The sequence below is a fragment of the Phyllobates terribilis genome, unplaced genomic scaffold, assembly GCF_046119375.1.
Source record: "Phyllobates terribilis strain yellow unplaced genomic scaffold, ASM4611937v1 Scaffold_5__5_contigs__length_657084704, whole genome shotgun sequence".
In the NCBI taxonomy this organism is placed as follows: Eukaryota; Metazoa; Chordata; class Amphibia; order Anura; family Dendrobatidae; genus Phyllobates; species Phyllobates terribilis.
Window position 1 is genome coordinate 540,838,833 of NW_027362765.1, and position 6,000 is coordinate 540,844,832.

General features: G+C 36.6%; 1 protein-coding gene across 1 annotated transcript in view; it reads right to left on the reverse strand.

Moving 5' to 3' along the window:
- Window positions 1-5,791, reverse strand: part of LOC141271325 (pituitary homeobox 3) — a 192,952-nt gene extending 187,161 nt beyond the window's left edge. Inside the window, exon 1 of the mRNA XM_073681436.1 lies at window positions 5,527-5,791. The gene's annotated coding sequence lies outside the window, so the exon portion shown is untranslated. The remainder of the gene's footprint in view (window positions 1-5,526) is intronic.
- Between the last annotated feature and the right edge of the window lie 209 nt (window positions 5,792-6,000).

Sequence of the window (6,000 nt, forward strand, 5' to 3'; positions counted from 1 at the left end):
CAGAATTATAACCCTGTTATTACACATCTAAGGCAGCGTTATGCCAGCCACAAGTGTGAACCTGTGATAGTATATAATGCCCATAAATACTGAAGAGTGCATACCCTTCTATGCTGTATGATACACAGCTGTATCTATTTCCAAATTCGTAACCTCAGTGCCACCTCCTGCAACAAGATCCTATTAACATCTTTTGGGATCAGCTATGAAATCCTCTCTGAGTTCTCACCCCCTGATCACCCCTGTGTCATTAATGTAAATTTACCACTGTCAATTTAATACTCATCTCTGAAATATTTAATTGTGACAAGGTTTCTATTTATAAAGAACGCAGGGAAAAGACCTTTCATAAAATATCTTTCAAGTCTGGTCTTTCTATACTGTGTATTTGTTGTTTAGGATTGTGCTCAAACATGTCACCGATCATCATCATCGTCATCATCACCATTATTATTATTATTATTGTTATCATCATCACTGGTTATTTATGTTCCGTATCCCCGCCATTAGCGTTAGATGCTTTCATTGCGTGCTTACAATTATTATTTCTAGAGTTATTGTTATTACTAACATATAATTTGATATCCATCCTCTATAAAAAAAAAAAAGTGTATGTGTATATATATATATATATATATATATATATATAATATTGTTTGCTCCTTTTACATTTATTAGTCTCTTATGCATTTTCTCTAATATTTTAATTTTAGGTAACATTTTAATAATATAATGCAGTATAAATCATGTGTCCTGTGACTGAAGACCTAGGACCAAAGGGAAGCAAAGATGAAGAAGCCAGGTCCTGGGCAGTAATAGCTCAGAGTGTGGCTAATGCTTGCGCGTTTTTTCCATGAGCCCCCGGGGTCCGGGTGAGCGGCACCTGCAGCTGTCACTTCTCCCGGTGACCAGAGCTGAACTCGCAGCACATCGCAGCCTTTGTTCCAGCAGAAAATCTTCTATTGTGGCGGATGCTGAGGGCTGCACTCACTCAGATTGTATGACTTGTCCATTACTAATGTATCTAGAACTGGCTGACCTCTGTACTATCAGATGTCTGCTGCCGGATCACAGCTCTGCAGGCGTGGACACTAAATGATCATATTGTACTCTATGGGTGTTAGAAGGAATGTTTGAGTGGGATTGTGAAGGGCTCATGCAGGGTGTCCCGTGTAATGAGGAAGAAGCAATGCCAGCCTTCTATCATTAAGTAAGACTCCGGATTACTTTGGATCTACATCAAAAATATTACATTACTTGCGGTAATCGAACTAGATCGATAGATCTACAAAAAACAACCAGCAACAAATCTGCCATCCAAATTACAATTTCATAATCAGATCGAGAGCAAGAATACATTACCCTGATAGGTAAGATCAAGTCACAGGCAATCGGCAATCAGAAGTGCAGAGAACTGCAATGAAGTTCACCTAAGACACTGTAATACCGACTCCAAGCTACATGTATGTGTGTGTCTATATATACATGTGTGTGTCTGTATACATGTGCGTGTATATATATATATATATATATATGTGCGTGTGTGTATCTATCTATCTATATATATATATATATACATACATATATATGTACACATGCACATGTATATAACACACACACATATATAATATATACACATGTATATGTACACTTTATATATATATATATATATATATACATGCAGACACACACACACACACATACATACATATATATATATATATATATATATATATATATATATATATATAAAACACACACCACAATTTCCATAATATGTTCTAAGTGATACTAAAAACCGGAGACCACTGAGATTTATAGTTACTGCAAAGGATACTGTACAAAGATTAACACGTTCCCCTCCGGACCACACAGCTGGTAGACGCAGGGAGCTCAGGGGTTAATACTGGAAATAAGTGTACATGATGGTGTGACACTATATTATGGATGGGCCTAATGATTGATGGCTAAGAGCACGGGCCTATAAATACAGGACCGTACAATATACTGCCTGCTGTCCATGGGTGGTAATCCCAGGCTACAGTCTGGTTCCTGTTAAATCATGAAAATCTCAGAGTAGATTTTACCATCATTTCCTTCCTGTAGCATTCATAAATCGTCCGAGGGGCTTCTGGGTGACAGGTGTGCCCAATCCCACAGCCATGTACATACAATACTAACCCCAAACCAGCACTGCTCTGCCTCACATCCCAAGGGAGCTCAGTCTCACAGCTGCAGCACAACCAAAGCTCTACATCTCAGAAGAAAAGTAGAAGACAGCAGAACACAGCATGCCCGGGAGATAGGAAAGCCCTCACTCTCTCCCACTTGTTCAAGAACTTCATATTTTAGTGTATTTATGCAGTAAATAGATGTACATGCGGTATATGGGCATATTTTATTTGATTTCTTATTTATCAATAATCTATCTCTTGAGGTACAGGGCAGTACTGAATATATAATTATCATCTGCTATCTATCTATCTATCTATCTTGTATCTATCCCTCTACTGTTTATCTAATCTATCTTTATCAATTTATCTTTCTACTTACTTATCCATCATCTTTCTAATTCATATATATATATATATATATATATATATATATATATATATATATATATATCCATATATTTTCTATCTTATACTATCTATCTTTTATCAATTTTATAAATCTAATCTGTGTATTATATCTAATATCTTTGTATAAATTATTCTATCATTCCTATATATTTATATAAACATGATAATTATTATTACTATCATCACTATCATTATTATAGTCATTATTATTTTAAAGATGTATTAGACCAAGATACCTAAGAAAATGATTTCACTACATAAGATAAAGAGCAAGTACATAAACATAACCATTTGAGTGACCACAGATAAACAGATACATAAATGGACAGATAGAGAGATAGCTAGATAGATAGAGAGAGAAATAATTAGTCTATATCTATCTAAAAAAGATAAATAAAGGTGACACCCATGTGGCTTTCCACCCATCTTTGCATGGAAACGTCCTGCTTTTATTCTTATTTTTTTTTTATCTAATCTATCATCTTTTGCTTGTAGAGATTGCATAGTACACAGATGTGTTTGTGATGTATTAGCTAAGCTACTCTCTATCATTGGGACATTTAGTTTCTGTGTGTAGATGGAAATGATAGAAGAATCAGTGTGATAAGTGCTTTTTCCATCACACATGCTCTCACACTTCAAGATTTGGAATGATAAATTTGCTTTGTTCTTTGCTTTGTTCTTTCATGTACACATATACAGGTATATTCATGTATAGTGGACACTGTGTATATAGTGTCCATCTCCTGTGTATATACCGTCCATGTAAGCCGCAGATCCCTCCATAGGAGGAGGCTCCTGGCCGGCGCTGCGCTCGCCGCTCTCAGCCCTCCTGGCATGTCAGCCGCAGCAGCTGCCGGGATATCTTTCAATACTGCAGCTGTTATACCAAGTATTGTAAACACATCTCTAATAACCAGAAAATGTACAGGAGAGCAGACATATAGCAGAGGAAACCCGCATATATGTGGATCACATTATCTCAGCAAACCTATTTATATCACACAAAAGGAGTCCTGACAAGAAAATGTTCCCAGAACTTCTCCTTTCTGACAAAATATAAATGTATTACTGACAGCATTCAATTCTTTATATTTGGGTCACTCACAATTCATTATATCCCCTAACAGAACTCTCTGTACCCTAGAAGTACCGCATTGGCTCCGGGTACACACTCCTGTACACACTATTTGTGTACTTTGCGTTGTTTCTTATATTCTACATTTCTTACCAAGAAAACTAGAATATTTCTGTCTTCTTCATGAGCAGTTCCCACATAAACAGTTTTCTGTGCAGCCCAAGAATTGTTCACTTCAGTATAAACAAGAGCCAGATCTTTATCTAAATATCATCCTCCCAGCTGTCTGCAGCCACCAGCACCGGAGCCCGGTGCTAAAAAGCCACCCTGCAGAAGTCACAGCCCATAGGAGCCCCCACTACAAGCCCCCACAGCCATCAGCCAGGGCTTCATCTGAAATGCGGGGATAACTACTCCTTTATTGTTTCATTTGATTAAACTTTTCTCTTTATTTTTTTTTGTGCTGTTCATTTTTGAAATAGTAAAAAATAATAACAAGATTAGTAATAATAATATCAATAATACAATGATATGATCGTGTCTAGTAGTTAAAAAAACAACAAAAAATTCTGATATGTAATAGATGAAAAGTAATTCTCATATTTCAGCTGATTTACCAACTATAACAAAAATAGAGAGATATACTAGATAGTCAGATAGGTAGAGATATAATATATATATACATATGTATATAAAAGTTTATTATATATATACACAAATGATGCTGGGAATCTATGAAAATTATATATATATATATTATACACATACATATATATGCATATAGTATATGTATTAACCAACTGTTTTATATATATATATATATATATATATATATATATATACATATATATATATATAAACTATCTGTGTTTATTTATATATATCTAGGGGTGCTATTGAAACACATGTGCATATGTTCTATAATGTGTGTATATGAATATGTGTATATATATATATATATATATATATATATATATATATATATACACACACCCACACAAGCACATACAAATACATACATACACAGGGGCTCATGGGTATGAGATGCTACAGAAACACGTGTGCCTCTGTTCTACATAGTGTATATATATATATATATACACACACATAGTCATTTGTACACACATACATATATATATATATACATACACATAGGGGCTCATGGGTATGAGAGGCTACAGAAACACGTGTGCCTCTATTCTACATAGTGTATATATATATATATATATATATATATATATATATATATATATATATATACACACTCACACACACACATACACATTTGTACACACATACACACACATATATATACACACACATACACATTTGTACACACATATATATATACACACTCACACACACACATACACATTTGTACACACATACACACATATATATATACACACACATACACATTTGTGCACACATACACATATATATAAATACACATAGGGGCTCATGGGTATGAGAGGCTACAGAAACACGTGTGCCTCTATTCTACATAGTGTATATATATATATATACACACACGCACACACACACACACATACACACATATATATATATATATATATATATATATATATATATATATATATATACACACATAGGGGCTCATGGGTATGAGAGGCTACAGAAACACGTGTGCCTCTATTCTACATAGTGTATATATATATATACACACACGCACACACACATACACATATATATATATATATATATATATATATATATATATATATATATACACACATAGGGGCTCATGGGTATGAGATGCTACAGAAACACGTGTGCCTCTGCTCTTCCCAGTCAGCTCTTGTGTCTCCCCCATAGCACTAGGTATAATAAGGGCCAGTTACTTACTGGGTGTGCTGAGGGTCTCCGGTGTAATTCCTGCAGAGTCCTGAGCTACTAGCTGGGGCTAGTTTGGGGCTAGTTAAGTCCTCCCCTGCTTCCCGGGTGCCTGGTCCTGGCTGAGCTTGTATCTCACATGCAGAGCAGATTCCGGACGACTAGCTCCCATTCACTTGTGCCATTCACTTTATTGCAGGCAGCGGGCGCCCCCAGCCTCGGCCAATGAGCCCCGCACTCCGAGCCGCCCCTTTCCAGATGCTCAGCCCAGAGCGGTGTCTCTCAGTCCAGCTGTGCTCGGCCGGGCCACACCCACGGCCCGATCCTGGCCAATCAGCATGGACGACGTCCTCATTGACATGACTGTCCTGGTTGTCACAGCCCCAATGTAAAGTCAGCTGAACCGGCGCATGGACATTCAAATCAGCGTCCTGTGTGCCCTGAGTCATGCGGCCGCCTCCACATACCTGTGATCCGCGGTGTGGC